General features: G+C 37.4%; 2 pseudogenes; both read left to right on the forward strand.

Moving 5' to 3' along the window:
- Positions 1-560: 560 nt before the first annotated feature.
- LOC127124380 (uncharacterized) lies at positions 561-660 on the forward strand (annotated as a pseudogene).
- A 21,874-nt stretch (positions 661-22,534) lies between these two features.
- LOC127123644 (uncharacterized) lies at positions 22,535-24,034 on the forward strand (annotated as a pseudogene).
- The last annotated feature ends 387 nt before the right edge of the window (positions 24,035-24,421 follow it).

Here is a 24,421-nt window from a genome sequence, read left to right on the forward strand (position 1 = left end):
TAGGGGTATTATTGTTAGGATTCGGTTTCTGATATCCCGGAGGTACAGATGGGGTTTGATTCGGAGACTGTCCAGGTGCGTATAAAGCATTATTACTCTTATATGAAAAGTTTGGATGGTTCTTCCAATTTGGGTTATAGGTATTCGAATAGGGGCTTCCTTGAGCATAGTTTACTTGCTCTGTTTGGATTCCAGTCAAGAGTTGACATTCCGCAGGAGTGTGGCCTTGGATTCCACAGACCTCGCAATTCTGAGTTATAGCAACCACGGCGGTTGGAGGTGATACGTTTAAACTTTCAATCTTCTGGACCAAAGCATCCACTTTTGCATTAACGTGATCAAGGTTACTTATCTCGTACATGCCGGTTTTCGGTTGAGGTTTTTCCACTGTTGTTCGTTCGGTTCCCCACTGATAGTGGTTTTGGGCCATGCTCTCGATAAGCTGGTAAGCATCAGCATAAGGTTTGTTCATTAGTGCACCACCTGCAGCGGCGTCTATTGTTAACCTTGTATTGTATAAGAGACCATTATAAAATGTGTGAATTACTAACCAGTCTTCCAAACCATGGTGTGGGCAAAGTCTCATCATGTCTTTGTATCTTTCCCATGCTTCGAAAAGAGACTCGTTGTCTTTCTGTTTAAATCCGTTTATCTGGGCTCTTAACATAGCTGTTTTGCTTGGTGGAAAATATCGGGCAAGAAAAACTTTCTTCAACTCGTTCCATGTGGTGACTGAGTTGGAAGGGAGAGATTGAAGCCATCTTCTAGCGCTATCTCTTAATGAGAAAGGAAAAAGACGAAGTCGAATTGCCTCTGAAGTGACACCATTAGCTTTAACAGTATCAGCGTATTGGACAAATACGGATAAATGAAGGTTTGGATCTTCGGTAAGATTTCCAGAGAATTGGTTCTGTTGCACAGCCTGCAACAACGAAGGTTTAAGTTCAAAGTTGTTTGCTTCGATTGCGGGCGGAGCAATACTTGAATGCGGTTCATCTTGCGATGGAGCGGCGTAATCTCTAAGAGCACGAGCTGGTTCTGCCATCTCGGTTAAAGAAGGAAAAATGTTTTTGATATCAGGAAGGTTTATAGGAGGGAGATTGTTTTCAGCACGATATTCCCGAATTCGTCGTAAGACTCGGAGATATAGTTCGATATCGTTGATTCGTAAATAGAGCGGTTCGCCTTGAGAGCGAGTGCGTGGCATACAAATCAACGAAAGAAAGAATAGAAGGAAAAAGAAACCTAGTCTCTACAGCGTAACGGAAGAGTTACGATATCGATTGAATAAAAGTCCCCGGCAACGGCGCCAAAAACTTGATCGCTCGACTGTGTGAGTCGAGAATGGGATACAAACTGCAAGTGCACAGTTCTATCGCGTAGTTTTAAAAGATATCGATCCCACAGGGACTTATGAATCGATATACCGTTATCTAAGGTTACTTCGTAAAGCTAAGGTGAATAATAGTTGATTGTTTGGGGAAGGAAGCTAAAAACTAAACTAATATCTAGATTAAATATTAATAAAACGGATATCGGTATGTAGTTCGTCAAAACTAGGGAATCAATTCCTTGTCGGTCTCTCGGTCTTAAAATAAATCGTTTCGATTAACTTTATTGGTTAAAGGTTTTATCTCAAACTCTCGCTCTGTTGAAGAAACCATGATCTTATATTAATGTAGCTGTCACTTATAATTAAGTCAAAAATCATATTTTGAAAACAATAAAGTTGCAGAAACTCTTTTTAAGAAAATACTGACCGTTTTAAACACCCTTATCTCAAACTCTCGCTCTGTTGACTTAGGTTATACAATTAAATCTAAATGCTTAACTCTCGCCCTCACATTCAATCTTTAAAAATACTTTTTGGAAAAAAGTCAGAATTTAATTAATTCTAAAACTTGCTCTCGCCCTGAGATAGACTTAATGACTAACTTACACTGTCCAGTTAAAACCTCAAACTCTCGCTCTGTTGGTTTCAACTTCTTTATGTCTTTTACTTTTGTAAAAAATCTTGTTATTAAACCTGTAAGTTAAGACCATAAAAAGATTGATTCTAATTTTAAGTTTGAATAGACCGACTTAGTCTTGATCCCTTTTTCTGCTTACTTTACATACCGATACCTAGGCGAATTAGCCAGACATGCTAACTAAATAATAATTATTATCATGCATACACAGACTCATTTCAGGCAGGCAATGTAAATAAACAATAGAATAAAACATTAAATATTAAATAACAATTAGAGAACCTGAATGCGTAATACAATGGTCTTGAACACTCCACCACAAGCCGGTAGGATTTGTTCTTCGATTCTTCAATTAAACAGTAAATTAAATCAAGGAAATAAAAAAAACTCGAATATAACGTAAGGTTAAATCCGGTATAAAGTTGCACAATAATTTCCGGTGTAGAAACTATTATGCGAAAAATATCTAAAAGCTAAAAACGGGAAAGGTAAATTTGCAAGGGAAGAAGAAAATAAAACTTGCAAAAGAAATAAATAAAATAAACAATATTAATTCTGCTGGAAAAAGAAAAATAAGCAAAAGCTTGAACAGAAAATCGGCAGAGCTTCGGTGTGTGTAAACGGCAAAGAGAGGAGAGCAAACGAGAGGGATTAGGGTAGCTATTTATAGTAGTGCTACTAACTGCCTTTTTCTTCTTTTCCACGAGTCTTCAGCGTGCTAAATTCACGGCTTGGGAATAGGACACGAAGTCCTCAACGTTACTTCCATTCTTCTGAGAGCGTAACTTGCGCCAAAAAGCTAGTGGACTGGTGTGACGCTCGTCACACCATGTGTGACGTCCGTCACAAGGCTACTTCGCGTGACGCTCGTCACGCGTCCTGTGACGTCCGTCACAGGCACAACATTGGTGACTTGTGCGCTTTGGGCTGGGCTTTGGCCTTTGGTTCCTTTTCTCTCCTTTTTGTTCCTTTTTACACCTCCTTTTCTTCTTTTCTTCACTTTTGCTTCAAAATGGGTACCTGATATAAATAGAAGAGGAATACTGCATAATATCTGATAAAATGAGATAAACTAGCGTAAATGATAATATAATTTAATTGAATTAAGTCTTAAAAAGCGATATAATTTCGCGTTATCACGATCCCCAACAGAGTCGCCACTTTTCTGTAGCAGTGTATTCGTCGCTATATGATTTATTGATTTAAACCATAAGCAAAGTATACAATGAATCGAGTCGCCACCGCACTTTTATTTATCCTAAGGACTGGTTAAAAAGCGAACAAAAACCTAAGAAGTTTTACACGTAGAAAACTAATGAAAAAGATCAGAGAGTCTGGGTAAGGGGTAAATTACGCAATGGGAAGGTGTTAGGCACCCATCACGTCCTAGGTACTCCTAGGGAGCCCTTTTCACACTTGTTGTATAAAAAATGTTTATTTGTTTTTGACATATTGTGCAAACATGAATGGGATGATGAGAAAAGAATGTACAAGTTAGTTATTTTTGTGTTTGGACGGATGAACCCGTTGCCTACGTACCTTCCATCAAAGGTAAGGATCAAAACGCCGTAGTTCGGCTAAAAGATTTCCAAAAATTAGTGAGTTCAATTTTAAGACACAAGCATTAAGGCTTTTCATTACCAATGGGAGAAAACTCAACCTGAATCAACAATCCACCATGCGAGGACGGCTTCGACGTACTAGAGGGGTTAACCCTGTTTTCAGTACGGAAGTCTTACAATCGACTCACTAAGGACAAGGTAAGATTTACATCAACCACTATGGTAATTGAAACCTATGGCTAATGTGTGAAAACATGTTAACAATGGACAAAGCCACAAAACAATTGAATGTGTGAAGTTAATTGATTAGGAGTATTCACAAAATATGGTCAAGGTATGATTAAGATTGATTCAAAGAAGTGTTATGAAAAGTGAAGTTTGAAAAGTCAAGGACTTATGGTCCAAGTTTCTAATTTGGAAAGACATGAAGATGTTTGCACAACTAGTCAAAGTTTTTGAAAGCAAAGTGTGAAAAGGTTTAGGACAAAGCGGGTATGGACGGTGGAATGTAAAACTTCTTAGAAAGGTTCACCTCTTGAAATCATATAGAAGATGATTCAAGTGTGTCCTTAGGAATAAGCAATGAGCAAGCAAAGAAAGCAAGGTGATACCAGATGCCATCAATGGACTTATACCAATCTCACAAACAAAAGCGGATATCGGATACCAATAAATGGGTTTACACCAATCTCCTAAAACAAAACAATGATACCGGAAGCCAATAAATGGTCTTACTCCAATCTCACAAAAGCAAAAGCGGATATCGGATACCAATAAATGGATTTATTCCAATCTCCTAAGGTAAAACAAAACTTGGATGTCAGATGCCAATCTATCTGGACTTATACCAACCTCCAAAGGATGATCATAGGAATACAAATGCCAACAACATGGACTTATAATTGCATCCTCACATACAACAAACAAACACATAAGCAATGGACATGAGTGACCAAGTGAGATGATCTTACACTCTATCCCTTCCAAATCATAGGAACAATGGCCAATGAGTGGACTTACAGTTGTCCTTAATGGGTAAACTCAAACAAACCACAAGGGTATGAAATGATGATTATGCAACAATGAACAATTTATGATGATAAGTGCACAAAGGTATGCAAGCAAACATGTACAAATGAATCAATCAATCAAACAAACAAAGTCATTTAGCACCCACTATAACCAAACAATTAGGCTCAATCAAAGGGTTAGACTTAAAAGTCAACTGGAATAGGGTAAATGGTGCTCTTAACCTTGACATTGAGATCCAAGGTGAAGCAGATGAAAGGATATGAGGGGTGTGCCTCATCACTCTTATCCCTGGTCAGGGAGAGCATTGAATGTCAGAAGGTGTGGGAGTTCAGAAAGATGGAACTCTCTCCACAAGTTAAAGACTCGATAGATCTTGGGTTTTTACTCACTATGCATCAACACATGTGGTGTGAGCAAGGTGAGTGACTCACAGAATAGTAGGAGATTGGCTACATATCTCTTTTGTCTACCAATTGCCTCACATGAGGTCTTTACCTGCTTGGGGACAAAGTTAAACAATCACAAACATTGCCTCTTAAGGAGGACTTCAGACAGTTGCCTGGCTAAGTAACAAGCCAGGTCTTCCAGACTACATGGAGACAAGAGAGTCTACCTCAATGCTTAAGCAAAGCAAAGCAATAGCAAGTTCTCAAAGGAACTAAAGCAACTATGGTACCTGAAATCAATCAAATATAATCAGTATTCAAGTCACAAAGTCAAAACAGACAAGTTATGAACCAACAGTCAACACAATCAATCACATGTGCAAAGCACAAACTCAAATGAAATGAGTTAGCATCCTACAAAACAAACCAAGTTAGTTCATCACAATCAATTAAACCAAACTCAATCAACTTGAATTAATCTCCTTAAAGCAATTGCTTCTTTAACCTGAAAAAACAACTCAAATGTGAGAAATGAGACCACTAGGACAAGCCTAGGGTCAAAAGGAGGTGAAAAATTCAAAACAGCAAATGAAAATTGATCAAAATCGAGATTTATCAAACAAGAGTAGAATCCAATTGGCCTCACATCAAAACTATGCACCAAATCCATTTCATACACAAAACATGTCAAACTATGCACTTTGGAATCACATTGGAGCAAACAGAATGATCACAATCAAATCAATACCAAAATAGCTCAATAAATTCCAAGAAAATTCAAGCTTAAACAGAACACATTCAATGAGCAACATACCAAATTTCATGCTATTTGGATAAAGGGAAGTCAATTAATTAAAATCAACAAGTCACATCATGTTCATACAAGCTCATACAAGACCACAAATCAATTATCAACTTTAGGCAAGTGTAAAACAGAAATGGCATAAGATAAATGAACCACTCCAAAGCCAAAATGAAATTTAACATGTTAAGAACCAATCCACAAAATTTCAGCTTCATATGATAAGGCATGAGAATTTCACAAGTCATGTAAGTTGAACACTCCACAAAAGTTCAAAAATGACTAAGCAGCAAAGAAAATCCCAACCAAATAGGAAAATTCATTCCCAAAATTCCAGGAAAAATCACAAGCAAACTAGACATCCCTAAGTATTAGCATGCAAAAATCCAGAGCAATTGGCATAGCATAAGCATGGAAAATAAAATCAGGAACATGATCAAGACATGGTGTACCACCAATTGTCACACCTCTAAAGATTACATCATATCTCACAATCCAGAAATGCAAAATTAGCAAACTACATACCAAAATGTTCATCAATGAGTCTAGATCATGCATGTAATATTTCAGCTTCATATGATCATCCATCATTATTTCGCAAGCAAAATGGTAAAACATAGGCACAAAGCATACATGATTAAAACCATTAAACAAAATTAAAACACAGCCGTGCACAACTTGTGTTATCATGCCTATAAAAAACTAGATGAAAAATGGAGATGGATGCAAAAATCCCCATACAATTTGGATCATCCAAGAATTATTTATGAATTTTTGAAGTTGATGATGAAAATGAAATAAACATTTAACAATTAAAATGAATTTAGTGAACTGAATGGCAATGTTGTAAATATGATGCTCACTTAATGAAACGCTGCGTTTCATTAAGTGAGGTGGCAGCGTGCGATTCGTGGCATGGGAGAGAAACAACTGAAAACATGCAAAGCCAGGCAAACAGGATCTGAGCGCGATCTGGAAACGAAATTTGAATGTTCATCGCGCGTTCTTCATGTTCATCATCAACGTGAACTTTTTCTCACAAAAACTAGCAAGCGATATACCAATCGAATCATCACATCATGTAGATCACTAATCTAACAAGCAATTAACCTAATTCTAATCATGCTTCACGGATCGAGCAAAAACAAGTTTCACATCCAAACTTTAAATCAAGATAACCAGATCAATTCTCAATGAAATTGCACGATTCAACTTGCAGCAAGCTCAGCGATAAGAGATCTATCAAAGCCACATCATGATTTTAGCAATTGTAAGAATCGGATTCTTACCTCTTGAAGTTGCAGATCTTGATTCTGGTGATTTCAAGGCTTGGAGGTTGAAAACAGATAGCCTATGATGATTAGGAAGATGAAAGGAAGTGGAATTTTAGCTCGACACAACTTGAATCAGCATAGATCTTCAACTGCCATGTTCATGTGCAATTCCTCAACAGTGGTGATTTAGCAAGATTCTTCACGATTTCTTCTTCAACAGATGCTCTATTGTGCCTGCAAATGATGAACAATACAAGAGAAAGCAAGCAGAATGATGAATCTTTGATGAACAAAGTGAAAAAGTTTGGAAGAAATTGAGAGAATTTGGAGAATTTTGGATTTGGATCTGAAAATGTGATTGTGGATTTCGAAATTCTGTTATGATTAGGACTATATACCATGGCTTAATCCAATTGTTAATCAAGTTTAGCCAAATCAAGTGAATTAGTGAAAATGCAAAATCATGTTAAATGGCCAAAATGACCTTATGCACAAATGACCAATGGAACAGTAAAAATGCCTTTGAAGCAAATCCAAATTTCAGTTTATGAGCTGTTGGAAGTAGTTTGGAGTGAAAATCATGTATATTTTTCAAATTGACTATTTTTCCCACCAAAATGCAAAATGAACACTTGAAAAATGGACTTTTGATGTGATGATTTTTGATGAAATGTGATGATGGATCATGATAATACATGTCAAATGTGACTTGCTCAAAAAAGATTCACCCAAATTGGCCAAATGGTTCATGAGTTATGCCACTTTGAAATTCAACTTTTCCTGAAAATGATTTGATCATAACTTGCCAACCATAAATGGGAAATGAGTGTTCTTGGACTTTGTGGAAAGGCAAGAGCAAGATCTTCAACTTTCATGTTGGACAAAATTTGATTTGAAGCTTGCTTGATGATGTAAAGTTGAGGAGAAGACCTTTCCATTTTTGGCAGTTGGAAATTACAGGTCACCTGCTATTTTTGGAAACTTTTTGTTTGACCTCCAATTCTTCAATGTTGATGTTTGACATGTTAAATGAGGCTTGTATGGACATGAATGAGGCCTCTCAAACCATTTCCCACCATCAAATCCCTGATTAAATGCACAGTTGACCACAGTTGACTTTGCTAGGGTTTTGGTTGACTGAGCCATGTTTTGATGAATTTCAAACCTCTACCACTTGAGATCTTGATTCAAAATGATGTCACAACTCATATGAATCTCTTATGAATGATCATGGTGCCCAAATTCTTCAAGAATGACCACCATCCATTACTCAAGGAATGCCTTTGACTGGCTTGACCTATTGGTTGCTTCATCTGCAAGTAACAAGGTTAGATGACAATATTTTTGTACTTTTGGTTAGTAAACAAATGAAAAGCAATGATATACAAATGCAAAACATGCTTGGTGATCAAGAAACACACTCAAAATACAACCCACCCACAGGAAAGAAGGCAAGGTGCACAATGATCCTTGAGGCAATGATATGATATGATATGATGCCATGAGGGATCTTAGGGACAAAATTGGGGTCTTACACATGGAAAATGGAAATTGGATGCATTGGCCTGTACAGGCGCATGTGAGGCCCAATGATGGGTGCAAAACCTTGCTGAGTTCACTTGGAATGGAATTGGACGTGTACATGAAGTGGAACTAGCTTGCATACACAAATTTCATCATGAAATGTTAAAATGCACATAAATAAAGAGCTCTTCGAAACTCACAAATGGCATGTCAAAAAAAGTAATGTGAGTAATGGTTGGAAAGCCCTTGAATTAAAGAACAAAAGTCATGTTGGGCCAAAATTCATTTGGAATTTGGAAATTAATGAAAACTGGCTGTGAAAATTTAGGTACAAAACATGTTTAAGTCACCTTTGAAAATTTTCACCAAAAGTAAGCCTAATCAAACCCCTATATTTTCATGATGCAAGCTTCAAATGGAAAAACCTCCAACATCAAAGTTGTAGATATTTTCAATGTGATCAATTTAGACTCAGAGTTTGCATCATTTAGATTTTTCATGACAAAGTTATGGGCATTTGAAGTTAGGTACTTTTCCAAATTCAATGACTTAGGTCCAATGTGACCTATAATGTTTTGTATTATCACATCTATTTATTTTAGGATTATGAAATTTTGTCCAACATAACATTTGAAGTAGGCATCTCAATACTTCCAATAAATTTTGTCTCACCTTAAAATAATAAAAATTAAGGAAGTTATGCCCTTGGTAGGTTGACCCAAAATTAGGGTTTCAGTCAAAATGACCTATAATGTTTTGAAATGAATGATGACCTTCCATGTTTCAAATGGATTTTTGATGAACATGAAAGTTGTTAATATGGTTCTTAAGAACGTGTTTTCTCTAGGGGTAATCTTCATTTGACAAACACATCAAAAGTTATATCTCAATGGTGCTCAGCTTAGTCAGATGACTTGACTGGTCAACTTTTCAAGGCCAAACTTCCAATCTTGATGAATAAATGATTGAGGATTCTCAAATAGACTCATATATGCATAAAAATTATGAATGAAAGAACTTCCCTTGGTTAAATTTGATCATAGGTTGAGGTTGCTTCATGGGTAAGGCATAGTCAAAGCACAATTGAATTAGGGTTTCCTTGGGAAACAATCCTCAAGCCCTCTGGGTTATCTTGATCAAATTGGAAAATTGAGATACTTGGGAGACATATACGATGATTAGGAGCTTAGTGGAACATTGTCATGCTTTTCCTTATCTTCATCTAGCCATTTCATTGGGCTTAGGAGCCTCTTAGGAGCATTGGAGCACATGATAACTTGAGCTTCAAAACAAAAAGAGTTAGTGACATATTTTTGTGCTTTTGGTTAGTAATCAAAATAAAAACAATAATATACAATACAAGCATGCTTGGTGGTCTCAAACCACTCACACAAGTCCCAAACCTAGGGTTAAGGGGCCAAACATGCTATGATCCTTGAGGCAGTGCACTGAGCAATGATATGATGCCGTGAGGGATCTTAGAGTCAAAATTAGGGTCTTACAGATGCCCCTATTTAAGGTCGTTCTATCCGGAGATATGAAGGTTAAAATCTTTGTCTCGACGAGATAGAATGAGCTTAAATAATAACAAAGAGACGAATTTTGGTCCCTAAGAGACCTCATGATGCAAATGTATGCATGCGAAATAAAAGTCTTCATGGTGAATAATTGCTACAAAGGAAAAGAACTCAGGAGAAACTGAAAAATCCAATAGGAGTAACACACTCACTAGGGAAACAGAGACTCTGGGGTAAATAAGGTAAAAATGCGTGAGCAAGTCACGACTTGAAAACTTGCTGGGAGACACGAAGGGATTCCACAAAAATAAATCGATGGAAAGACTCGAGCTGACGCAAAGATGCATGTATTTGGGAATATGCCAATACAACAAAGTTGTCCACAAAGGACACATCGGATAAGAATCCGGACTCAGACGGGGATTTCCACAAAGGACCTAAGATGAGGAAGGAACAATGAGATACTACCGGTTACTGGGTAATAAGCTCAAAGTGAGACATGTTATCAAAACACCGGTTACTAGGTGAAAGAACAACACGCTCAGGGAGAAATCCGACTCCACAGGGGACAAAAAGCTATAATAGGGAGCAGAAGGAAGGAACACCAGAGATACCGGTTACTGGGCATATAATAGGTGACCAACCATGAGTGAATTGGGGAACATATCCAAGACACTCATCATCCGAAAGGAAGGCTGAAAAAGCAAACCCGACTTACAGGATGGGCATTCGATTCCATAAGGAAATACGAATCTTACTCGTCTGGGGAAGAAAAAGACTTCGACTGAAGAGCGCATGAGATATATTATCTATTACTGTCATAACGTAGATAACATAATCGCATGGAAGATTATCCACAACCGGTTACTGGGTTAATGAAGGATAATTCAACCAAAAAGAAAGGACATCGAGATACCGGTTACTGGGTATAAAATGATGACCAATCAGAAGGAGAAACAATCATTACCAAACAAGGGTAAATGAAAGATGACTCGCAAGGGAGAAACTGCCTGACAAAAGCAATTATCCAAGAGATATATCACTAGTTATTGGGTGGTATACTCAAAAACGAAGGAATATCAATACCGGTTACTGGGTAAAGATAACCAACAATTAGGGGATTACATCTACCGGTTACTGGGTAGAAAACCACAGAAATAGGACTTACAACTACCGTTTACTGGGTAGAAGGCCAAAAGATTCGCTGGGGAAAATATGGGCAATTACTAGTTACTGAGCAATTGAACAACTAATCCACAGGGAACTGGAGGGGATAACAAATAAAGGATATCAATCTAGGAACAAACTAGAAAGACACAATCAAACAAAACTCAACCCGATGAGGATCTAACTCATGGGAGTAATTCCTATCCCAATACACAACTGGGGAGGAAACTGAAACAATAATCATCCACGAGGGCATATCTTAGTGGGGAATAGAGAAGGAAAGATAGACACTTTCTGCCCATGGGGCTGACTCTATATGGAGAGATCAGACACAAACATCTGCTTGGGGAAGGAAATTTCACCAATAGCAGGAGATAACAAACAAAGATATATGGCAAAGAATGCAATCATGAATATCTGAATGCTATGATTATGCATGTATATGCATGATTAGTGTATGATTAATACTGACAAACAGACATATCTAACACAAACAAGTCCAAGAATCACGAACGGACACCCAACACAATCATCTCAACAAGAAGGGCAAAGCCTACTGAAGAACTCAGTTTGGGAACAACCCGAGCAGGATGAAAATAAATCATTAGGGATATCAAACCCTATCCCAAAGCTACACCCGCTGAGGATACAAAGAAGATGTATTCAAGAGCAGTGGGAGAAGCTGATCAAATAGAGAACTCAACTTTGGTAGGGACTATCTCTGGAAGAAGAAGAATCACGGGAAGACGTCGATCATAGCTGGGGACAGGCAAAAAGATCCGCTAGAGAGGAAACTCTACTGGGGAACCTATCAAGGAATGATGTGAAACTTTGTGGGGAACAACTACCAACCAGATGCACATTAGTCAAAACACTCCCTTCTATCTGCTGGAGAGGAAACTCTGCTAAGGAGAGAAATAGCACTTTTCTCCACTGGGAAGGAAATAAACATCTTCAACACCAGCTCTCAATGCTAGAAGAAATCTTCAGTCCCAGAGGGGATACAAATCATCAAACTCTGATATAGAAATCCTAACGGGGACAAGCTGCAATTATTCTCGAAGGAGCTACCCTGGCGGAGGAAAGACTGAAATGGATCCTTTGTCAATAGGCGACATGTAGGGGATGGAAAAGGGGAACAAGCTCTTTACCAATTTCTCTAGGAAAATTCCTGCTGAGGAGACAATAATCTAGAAAGATAGCTTTGCAAGGAACACATGCTTACTCCGCTAGGAACTTCTACTAATACTGGGGTAAGATAAAATTCTCGTGAGTAGAATATCATATCAACTTTTATCAATCTATAAGGGATTTTAATCAGTCCATACAAGAGATGAAAACCGCATAATTGATAAAACACAAATGCTAGCGCCTGATATAGAGGGATACACATCTCGGAAAGGTCAAGGCAAAAACTGGTACAAAAGGGATCATCCACAGATCAACCATATAACCAATCATAGATTTCTAGGGCTCCGCGGGGGAAACAAACATGTATGCACAAACAAACTATCCGGGAATGCGTTGGATGAACATCCACAAATTCCGCTAGGAGAAAGCAGTCTAATAAGATAGATCAATTCACTGCCATCAAAGAGAGCCTCTTCATACCAGACTCTCTGGGAAGCTGATTGTCGCACCTCGAAAAATGAGATACGACCTAGCGAAATGCAATTGCACGCTCGCAATGACGGACTGAACAGAGTCTCCACCGAACTTTATTTATTCCTAAAAAGGAAAGGGGAAATATCGATGAAACCCAAGAAAGAATGACAATGATTATGGTCGTCGCAACCAAATCAGGGTTCGGGAGTCGATTACGCAAGGGGAAGGTATTAGCACCCCTCACGTTCGTTGTACTCAACGGGAACCATTAGGTTAATTGTGTGCGTTATTGTTAGCTTAGAAATGTTAGGCTTTAAGTTATTTAAATGGGAAAGAAAGAAAGAAAGGATGAGAGGATAATATTTTTGGATTTTTGACGAAGGACTAAACCTAAGTTTTTTATTAGTGGGTCTGACAAGATTTACAAATCCTGCTCCTACGTATCTCAACAGAGAAGTCAAGGCTTACGTAGTTCTGGGTAGAAAATGCTTGTTTGTTGGTCGATTTTAGTGAAAGCTATATTGTATTAATCGATGAAAACATTGTTTTACCCAAAACAGATGAGGAGCGGACGTATACCACACATCAAATGGATTTACAAATCAACATTCGGAAAAACGTCACTTATCTCAACTCAACAATTGTGGCCGAAGCATTGCTTTGCATCATCTTAAGACAAGATGTCTTTCGTTTATGAAAAGGTTTTTTCTAATTGATCGCACGGCGGCGAAGAAAAGAGTTTGATTGGTTGGATGTATTTTTGAGTAATTGCGAGAACTTGGATGAGCGAGATATCCATCTCGAATCCTAGTCTCAGGAGTGCACGGTATACACCATGTTCCATTTCCATCTTTATTGGAAAAAGTGTTTAATAAAGATTAAATGTTTTGAATTTGATTGAGAAAGGGGTTTGAAGAAACCGTATCGACAATGACGGCGAGAGTCAAGATAGGCGAGGCATCCACCTCGAATCTTAATCTCAGGAGTGCACGGTATCCACCATGTTCCATTTCCATCTTACTTGAAAGGGGTTAAGATAGGAATTAGGTATTTTGGAGTTTGAAATACAAGTACTTATGACTTGCAAGCTCTTACAGCTTGGGTCTAATACTCGGGACTACGTCTGGATATTTCACCCAAGTAACTTTTTCTTCCAATTTTGCTTAAGGAAATGGTTTGAATATTTACAAGTGTTTTGGAGAGAAGACGAATATTTATGGCTTGCAAGCTCATACAGCTTGAGCCTAATATTCAGGATTATGACTAGATATTCCATCCAGGATAATCTTTTTCTTCATATTTTATTGAGAAAAATACGTTTGAATAGAAGGATTAATGTGAAGGTTTGGGGTGATTATCGGATGTTTGTTTTAATTCTTGTATTAACAGATGAATAAAGAATGAAAGAATAAATATTATACACTTTATGGGAGAGGGGTACATTTGTTATGAATGGGGATGGTTCATATGCCTGAATCATCATACAAGTAGGGAACAATTAATCAAACAATAAGAATATATGCCTCAATTATCATACAAGTAGGCAACAGTTATCAATCAAATCAGATAAGTAAACAGGTATATAATCAAATCCAAGAATCAAAGAATTAAATAATGGAGCATTAAATAAAGCATGGGAAGTATGAACATGTTAAACAATCAACAATATTGAACATGGATGAAAGAAACAAGTATGACAGATAACAGATGAATCAGACAGATGAAAAGATGCACAAGAAGGGTCCACTGAATAATTAAATCAAGAAATGAGGAAAAGATCAAATAAAATCAAGATAAAAGGCCTCTAAGACATGGCATATGAGATGAACAAGGGAGGATCAAAAGATCTCTTCAATTGCCATAAGCAATCCCTAAGTCAAACATCGATCATAAAGAAGTCAACTGAAAATTCAAGTCAACTTAAAAAATATGAAATAAATAGAAAATTAATCAAGAAAATCATGAAAAATTAAACTAAATAAGGTGGGGTCAGGATATCATCATCCCCCAAAAAGATTTTAAAAATAATGAAAATTGGTATATGAATTAATTGAAATAAAACAAAGGTCAAACCAAAAGTCATCCAACCAGACTAGGTTAAAAATAAATCAATAATAAATTAAAAAATGGGAAATAAAAATCCAAGAAAAAGTCAGGTTGACCATGGGATAGTGGTTAACCATCATCCCAAAAATCAAAAGCTAAAAATAATTTTAAGACATAAAAATAAAATCAAGAACAAAATGTGTGCTAAAGCGGACCATTTAGAATTAATAATTAAAATAAAATATTAATGTTAAATAAATGCGAAAATAAAAATTAAATAAAATTAAATAAGGCATTGAGCAACAATAAAAATTAAATAAAATTAAATAAGGCATTGAGCAACAATAAAAATAATTTTGGATATTTTTATGAACAAAGAAAATATTTTAAACAATTAAAAATAAAACAGAAATAAAAAGGAATTAAAAAAAGAAAGTGAAAAGAAGGAGGTGCATCAGTATTTTAATGTGAACTGGAAAATATGAAGCGCTGATGGGCCTTGGACGGAGGGTGTGAAAAGCAGTTAGCGAAGCCCATAGTCCAAAACACTAATAAGTCAGGCGTGACAAGGTGAAGTAACATTTTATTAAAATAAATCATGTAAACCTCATGTCAATTGGTCACACTGAACTTAAGTCACTACAGGACAAAACAACACGAATGGCCAGGATTAAAACGGCAACGCTAAATCCAGCGGTCCTTAAGACGACACGTGGTCGTCTTCCTCATGGGACCTGAAACCCTAGCGCCATGCAAACAGAAACGCGAAAATGCAGTGGCTTTTCTTCAACTTCCACTCAAGAATACGCATGCCATAGTGCACCAAACAACACAAAATAAAGCCCAAATATCAAGTATGAAATGCAAGGATTAACATGGTATCTTGTTTTAGATTAAATGATGGCTTAAACATGGAGAAATATTGTCAACAAGGCATCAACATGAACACGGATATGAACATAAAAATCAACAGCATAAACTCAGCATGGACATTGCCTCGCGTTGAGGACTTCAACAGCAAGTATGAGCACATGATTGGCATGGAAACAAGTGTTAAGCAAGCATGGTAATGGCATAGATGTATCAACAAATGGCCATGGAAAATGGAATAAGGTGATTACCTAGTGGAAGTTAGTCCACTGCTTCTTGGTTATGGAGAGGATAGAAGAGAATGATGCTGCCTCTTCTTGCTTCAAGACCCTCAACTCCAGAGCTTGATGAGAAAAATGGAATCTGCTCTTAATGGCCTTGCCCTTACTTGCTCGAAAATCAGCTGCCTCCTCCTTAAGTTTAGGGTTTATGTGCTTAAATATGTGGGTCTAACATTCTTAATGGGCTCAAAAGTGACTTGTTTTGGTTTATGAACAAAATGTGCATTTGGTGAGGTGGTGTTAGAAAGTTACTTATTTGGAAAAACTTAAGTGAGTGGAAATAATGTTCATGGCTAAATGAGGAAAAGAAGAACATGGGCTGGTTGGTTTTGCAACATGGCTTGGTCGGTTTGGTTAGCAAGGAAACATTCCAAGGTGATGACTTTGTGGCTTCATAACTTGATGAGAACATGACCAATTGGTAAGACAATGCAAACAGTAGCAAGACCTCATGGAGTATGTCATCTTTCATGTTGAGCACAAGTGGAAATGATGAGTGGAATAAGGTGAAAAATGGGCCTCAAGTTCAGGTCTCACCATGCCAAACTGGTTGGGCAAGTTTGGCCTAAAATCTGCCTAGAAAATCAAGTCATGGTGCCCACTTTAGGTGAATGTATCTCTCAAACCATGGATCCAAATGAGATGATTCCAAATGGAGATGAAAGAGGACATGGCAAGGTATAATTGTTGTGAAGAAAGCTTTTTCAATTGGTGCCTTGAAGTGCAACAAAACTGGACAAGAAGTCTTGACAAACTTTGAAGATTTTTAGACTTAGAAATTTTTCTAAGTGTCCTAAGAATATGCCCTACTTTAACCAAGCATAACTTTCTCAATTTTAATCCAAATAGAGGAAACTTTATATTTCTAGAAATCTTGGAACAAGAGGAACAACTTTCATGTTGGAGACATTTTCAAATGGAGTTTTTATCTTGATGGAAAATAGGCTTAAAGTGAGTGCACCAATCATAAAACTTGCCCTAAATGGAAAGTCAACCATTTCCAAATTAAGTAACTTTTCCAATTCCTGATTAAATGATGAATCCATGATCCCACCTTGATCAAATTTCACATGTAGGATCCCCTAGGAATGGATTTTGATATTCCACTCTCAAAATGTCAGGAGTTAACTTTTCTGGCCCCATAGTTGACTTTTCCCAAACTGTCTGATTCCCGATTCCAGTGACCAATTGAAGCACTCCTGGCTCAAATAAAGAGCTGATTTTTTGTATGTAGACCCTTGTGGACATATGGAGGGCCATGGAAAAGAGTTTCACCCAAAGAATCAGAAATAAACTGATTTTATACCAAAACCCTAATTTAGGGCAAAATTGATCAGGAACTGATTGCACTGATTCCCAATGGATCTTTCTGAGATAATTGTGAATCTTCCTATGCCAAGATGCCTCTCTAATCATGACATGGATGAGCCCCTCTACCTCCAAACAAATATTGCCTGTTGCAGGTAGCCATAAAACTCTAATTTCCTGATTAAATCCAGATGAACACTCTGATAGCTCTGAATCCTTCGCTGATGAACTGAGGACCATAATAAGACACCTGGAGCCCCCTGAGACCCTTGATACTTGTATACTTAGAGAATGAAGTCCAATTCTCAATCTTGTTTTGTGTGGGCTCCTTCTATTAAGGAGTGATCAATCCAAACCTGATTTCCAAGTCACTAATGCAGTATGCAATGAGTATGACCTAGTATGATGCCAATGAAGTGTAAAACATAATCCCATGCTTCTAGGAAAAAATGAAGGGTAAATTTTTAGGGCCAAAATCAGGGTATGACAGTTGCCCCTATTTAAACATCCTCCACCAAAGGAAAATGAAACAACACTTTTCATCGAATCATAGTGGGGGATGGTTAAATACCATGGAGACCCAGATTTTGAACCTGAAAAAATGAAAATGCTATGATATGATATGCATGGATGCAGGATTCTTTATTTTTGAATTTATCTGTTAGGGATACGAAGATGCTACTAGACAGACAAATTTGTGGGGAATGTTGATGGCCCACAGGGAGACAGACAAATAGGGTAAGACCAACTCGCTGGGGATAACAATCCTGCTAGAGAGTCAGACACACACTGGGGAGCACACAAAGTAAAAGTTGATAAATGACACTTGGAGTACAAGAGATTTTGACAGCAAGTTCACACATGACTTACTGACAACTCGAATATTTTGAGAAAATTTCACTACAAGTTCAAACATGACTTGACGATACTGGAATGATCAAAGAGAAAGATTCTTCAAAACAGGTTCATTCATGACCTGGTAATACTGGAATGAAAGCTCAACAGCAGGTTCATACATGACCTGACAATGCTAGGGAATATCAAGAAGTTTTGACAGCAGGTTCAGACATGACCTATCAAACTCAGAAAAATTCAAAAAGAGTATACCAACAGGTTCATACATGATCTGATGACATACTTGAACAAAATTTCCACAACAAGTTCATACATGACTTGACAACATTGGAACGAAAGGTTCAGCAACAGGTTCGTACATGATCTGACACTTTAGAATACAAGGAAAGTTTAGTCAACAAGTTCATACATGACCTGACAAAACTGGAAAAAATCAAAGAGTTCCATCAATAGGTTCACACATGACCTAACCATTGGAATATTCAAAGAGTTTCAATAACAGGTTCAAACATGACATGACAATGTTGGGGGATATCAAAAGGTTCCATAAACAGATTCAAACATGACCTGACAATACTGGAAAACGTACAAAGAAAGTTCCATCAACAACATTGGAAAATTCAAAGCGTTTCAACAATAGGCTCAAACATGACCTAAGAATATTAGAAAACCAAGGAATTTTTAATCAACGGGTTCATATGTGACCTCAACATTTGGATATTCAAAGAAAGTTTCACTCACAGGTTCAGACATGACCTGACGATTCTGGAGAAAGTCAAAGAATTTATTAACAGGTTCAGATGTGACCTGACAAACCAGAAAACACAAAGGAAATTTCAACCATAGGTTCATACATGATCGGAAAATACTGAAGAACATACATTTCAAGTTTCATCAATAGGTTCATACATGACCTGACACTTTAGCTTACATCTGATAATTCTGGAGATTTCTCACAAGAAATTCAAAGATTTTGGAGATTCCTAACAGGGAATTCATGCAAAACAAAGATAAACGGGAGTCTTCTTATAAGTAGATCATCCACGCAAAAGGCTACGATGATTCTTTACAAAGAAATCAAACAAAACCAACATCATTGGAGTTTTCTAACATGAGAAACCTCCAAGCTTCTGGGAATTCCTCAAGATGATGAGTCATACATGACTTTCACGGAACCATCAGGAAAGACAGGGTAATCAAACTCTCTGTATGTGCCAACAACAATTGGACTTTGACCATAAGCAATGGATTACAACCAACTTTTAACGGATTTTGCCAACAACAATTGGACTTTTGACTGTAAGCAATGGATTACAACCAGCATTTAACAGATAGGTGCCAACAACAATTGGACTTGACCAAAGGAAAAAGTAAAATATTCACTATCACATCAGAGTTTCCCAGCAACAACTGGACTTGAAATAAATCCCAAGGACTATGGGATTTTTGTCAAAAAGAGATACTAGTAACCACTGGATTTTTGATGATAATGCCAGTAATGACTGAATTTTTGGAGATGCCAATGACAATTTGAACTTCTGAAATGAAACTAGTGACAACTGGTCTTTGGGTCAAGAGATAACAATCAATAACGGGACCGAAGGGGCCACACACATGAGTACAAAGTGCATGTTGAACCATTTATGATTTAATTTTTGTTTTATGCATGATATATGCATGATCATGATATGCAATGCTGACAATAGGCAGATTGGGAGTTTGTAGGGACTGTTTATAGAGATTCTGATTCCTCAACACCAATAACTCAAACCTGTACAAGTAATAGGCTTATCCAGAGGAAAATCTATCAAGATTGACAGTTATAAATGACCAAAGGTCCATCCTTCCAGAGGATTAATAAGTTGTGCTCCATGGAGATTTTTGTTGGTGATCCAGGAGTATTTATGCAATCTTGAGACTTTCGGAAAGACAAATGATTTTCTCTTGATTTTCCATATATCAAAGTAATTTTGTTCCTTTCACTAAATTTCAAATTCTTTTCAAGTTTCAAAACTTCATCATTAACAAATAAATGACACTTTGCATAACAAAGAAAAACATAGAAGAACACAATTAACAATGATTGATAGGCAAAACTTGTATTTTATTCAAGGATGGTAGCACACAAATGGCGTAGCTCCATGGAATGTTACAATTTTGAAAAATGGCAATAAGGAAAGGTTTACGTTGAATTCAGTGACCACTAACATCCCTAATAGATATGGTTCCCCAAAACCTTGCCTCTAAGGGGAGTAACTGGATTGATCTTCCGCCTCAGATTCTTCGGTGTTAATCAGTAACAAACTGATGCAGTTTATGCCTTTTGCCTGGATCGCCCTTTCGGGTTTTCAATCCACCGGGACACTCTTTTTTTTTGCCTAAGTTGCCCTTTCAGGTTTTCAACTTAGCGAGCTATCAATTTTTTATTCATCCCTAACTTCTGCCTGGATCACCCCTTCGGGTTTTTGATCCACCGGGATACCCTTTTTTTGCCTAAATCGCCCTTTCAGGTTTTCGACTTAGCGGGTTTTTATTAGGCATAGTATTTTTTAACTGCATCAGAGTTCACAGGGTGTGAGAGCTCTTCATCATGCATAGTTGTGAGAATCAAGGCACCTCCGGAGAAGGCTTTCTTCACAACATATGGGCCTTCATAATTGGGAGTCCACTTCCCACGTGAGTCCTTGTGTATTGGCAAGATCTTCTTGAGCACGAGGTCTCCTTCTCTGAATTCCCGAACACGTACTTTCTTGTCAAAAGCCCTCTTGAGCCGTTTCTGGTATAACTGTCCATGGCACAAAGAAGTCATTCGCTTCTCATCTATGAGGTTTAACTGATCAAATCTATTTTGAATCCATTCAGCCTCTTCTAGCTTGGTCTCCATCAAGATTCTCATTGAAGGTATCTCCACTTCAATTGGAAGAACCGCTTCCATCCCATATACCAAAGAGAACGAGGTTGCCCCTTTTGAAGTGCGGACGGAACTCCGATATCCATGCAGTGCAAAGGGTAGCATTTTGTGCCAATCCTTATAGGTTTTCACCATTTTCTGCAGGATCTTCTTGATGTTTTTATTAGCGGCTTCAACAACGCCATTCATCTTTGGACAATATGGTGAAGAGTTATGGTGCTCAATCTTGAAGCTTTCGCATAGTTCCTTCATGGTCTTATTGTTCATATTCGTCCCATTATCTGTGATGATCCGGCTTGGAACTCCATAACGGCAAATGATATCTTTCTTCAGGAACCGTGCAACCACTTGGTTTGTCACATTAGCGTAAGAGGTGGCTTCTACCCATTTGGTAAAGTAATCAATAGCAACCAGGATGAAGCGGTGACCGTTGGAAGCTTTAGGCTCGATGGCGCCAATCATGTCAATGCCCCACATTGAGAAAGGCCAAGGTGACGTCAAAACATTTAGTAGGGTCAGAGGCACGTTGTCATACCCCGATTTTGGTCCTGAATTTTTTTCTTTTTTTCATTTTTATTTGGCACGTGGCCTAAAGTTCATTTGCATACATTCATGACCAAAGGCAACTGTCCATTCCCAAATCCATATTTTTTGATAAACATTGGTCATTATCTAGGCTTTTTGATCATGGTGCTTTTTGATTATAAAATGGATTCTAATTATTTGACTTTTTAATTTTCAATTTGATTTTAATTTCAAATTAAGTCTAATTCCAAATTTAAATTTAATCTTAATTGTGTTTTTACTAATGATTCAAACTCTAATTGATTTTAATTTCCAAATAAATGTTAGAATTGATATCAAAGTAATTTTAACAAATTATAGATTAATTTGATTTTAATTGGTTTTATTGGTTTTTTTTATTTTAAATTGACATTTAGATTAGTCTTGGATTATTTCTAAAAATCCATATCCATTTTTATAACCAAACATTCAATTCATAAACCAAGGTCTCGCCATTCTTATTACATTTTGCAAACACTTCAACCAAGTTCAAATTACAATCATAAATTCATTATATTTCAAAATTACATACCATTTAACCAAATTCAAATCAAATCAAGTTTCAACCAAATTTTCATTCATTCATTAATACCATACATTCAAAATCATGTTCAACCATACATTCATATCTAGGCCATTACATAACCATGAACCAAATTGCAACATACATATCTACATAAACCATACATTAAACCATTGTAACATAAGCAAAATTCCACATGTGACCTACAAGCTTCAATTCCAAAACAGCCCCTCCATCCAATGCGCTTCGTAGCCGCTTCCAAACACCAATTTTTTCATCAATGTCATATTCATTACAAATCAATCATTCCCATTTCTTTCAGCTTCCAACTTGGTCGATGTCGTCGCTTTCGTGTCCTTCTGAGCCTCCTGATGTTGGAAATTGGTTCTCGAGCTATGAATATCAGTCTCCCAATCTGGATTCCGATTTCACTCTCGAAGAATCCTCTTTTGGAAAATGCAAGTCCCTGCATATAGATGAAGAACAAGAAGGGGCTGTTAGAGAGAAGCTAGTACAATGTAATGAAGACCTATGTTTTACCAAGAATATGGATTCTTGCAGTTTATGCTCACTCTTCTCTGAGCCTCCAAATATCAGAAATTGGTTCTCAAGCTACAATTATGAGTCTTCAGCGTTTGATACATGTAGTCTTTTAAACGACGAAGAGGTTTCTGACGGGAATAAGTGTGTGGCGGAGAGGTTTGATTTTAAAGTCATAAATAAAGATGAAACCAAGACTGAGATTGTGCAGCCGAAAGTTTGTGTTAAACACAATAGCTCTTTTGATGTTAGTTATGGAATGAAGAAAAATATAAATACTGCCAATACTTCCCATTTGGAAAAGATTTTGCAGCCATGCATGCAAGTTAAGGAACTGCAATACAGTCTTGGTTCAACCAAGCATAATGAGACGGTGAACCGGAATTGTGGAAGTCCTGGTTGTAATGGAGAAGCACATTTTATGTCATTGGACACTCATACAAGTGAAATGAGACCTCCAAATCTGGTACAAAAGCATGGTACAGAAGAAGCGAAATCAAAAGTTGAAATCCAAGCTGAGAAACTTGACATTAACACAGGTTTATCTAAAAGCTTCTCGGCGGGCAGCTCGGCATGTACCTGAAATAAAGAAAATGATGGTTTTGTTACAACAAGGAAATAGAGAGCAAATGGTGAAAATTCTTGGAAGAAACCAGAAAGGACATTATTGCAGTGTTCAACAAATACAGGAACAGTTCCACATGCATGAAAAAAACGCAATATTGCAAAGAGAAAGGCATTGACAGAAGCAACAAATCTTCAACAATCCAATGCTATTGAGATCATAGGGAAATGGCAATGCCCACAGAAACGTAAACTGGATAAAGAACCTGCTTTGAAGCAACTTAGGCTCGAGCGATGGGTTCACAAGGTTGAAAATGTCTCCCCAGTTCGCAATACAGGATCCTTATCTAATGGTTATTCTCAATCTTTGCCATCTGGATCAAATCTTAACCATTCAACTGCCTTGTACTCCTCCATTGTTGCTTCAGGAGATGATACTCCTGAGTTGCACCATAGGAAGCTTCTTCCCAAACAACTCCTGGTAAAAGAAATTTCTGCGGTGGATAACACTCTGGTAGTCATGGATGATACTTTTGTAAATGGTACAGAAACTTCAGAGCAAATATATCAAGGCATTTTAGCTGAAAATTCTCGAAATGGTCATAGCCAAATCCATGCAAATCAATTAAGTGCTTCTGGTTCGTTATCTCCAAATGATGCTCAAAACCATGAAGTCTGTGAACCGAAGTTACTCATGCTTTCTCCAAATTTCACTGCAGTAAAAGCAAGGTAAATCAGCAAGGCAGTAAAAAATTCAAAAATGCCCAAAAGAGAATTGAGACAGAGTAGAGGAAGAAAGTGCACAGGTCTGTTTTACCATTTCCGAATCTAACATCAAACAAGACAATCCGAATCTGAGCATCCCGAAAGGAGTTCGCAGAGACGCCCCTTCTGGATCACCATAGACTAATTTGAAACCCTAATTGCAAAATATAAAAGGGAAGGTGAGAAGAAAAACTGGAGAGGACGAAAAATCAGAGAGACCACAACGAAAACCCTAAACACCAAGAAGAAAAACCTAACTTCAGTCGACGGCGGAAAACCCTGAAACCTAGCGAAGAGAGGCCGTTGCAAGCTCGCTACCACCGCCGTACCACTGCCGAAGGTGAGCTTTCCTGTT

Source organism: Lathyrus oleraceus, chromosome 2, assembly GCF_024323335.1.
Source record: "Lathyrus oleraceus cultivar Zhongwan6 chromosome 2, CAAS_Psat_ZW6_1.0, whole genome shotgun sequence".
Taxonomy (NCBI): domain Eukaryota; kingdom Viridiplantae; phylum Streptophyta; class Magnoliopsida; order Fabales; family Fabaceae; genus Lathyrus; species Lathyrus oleraceus.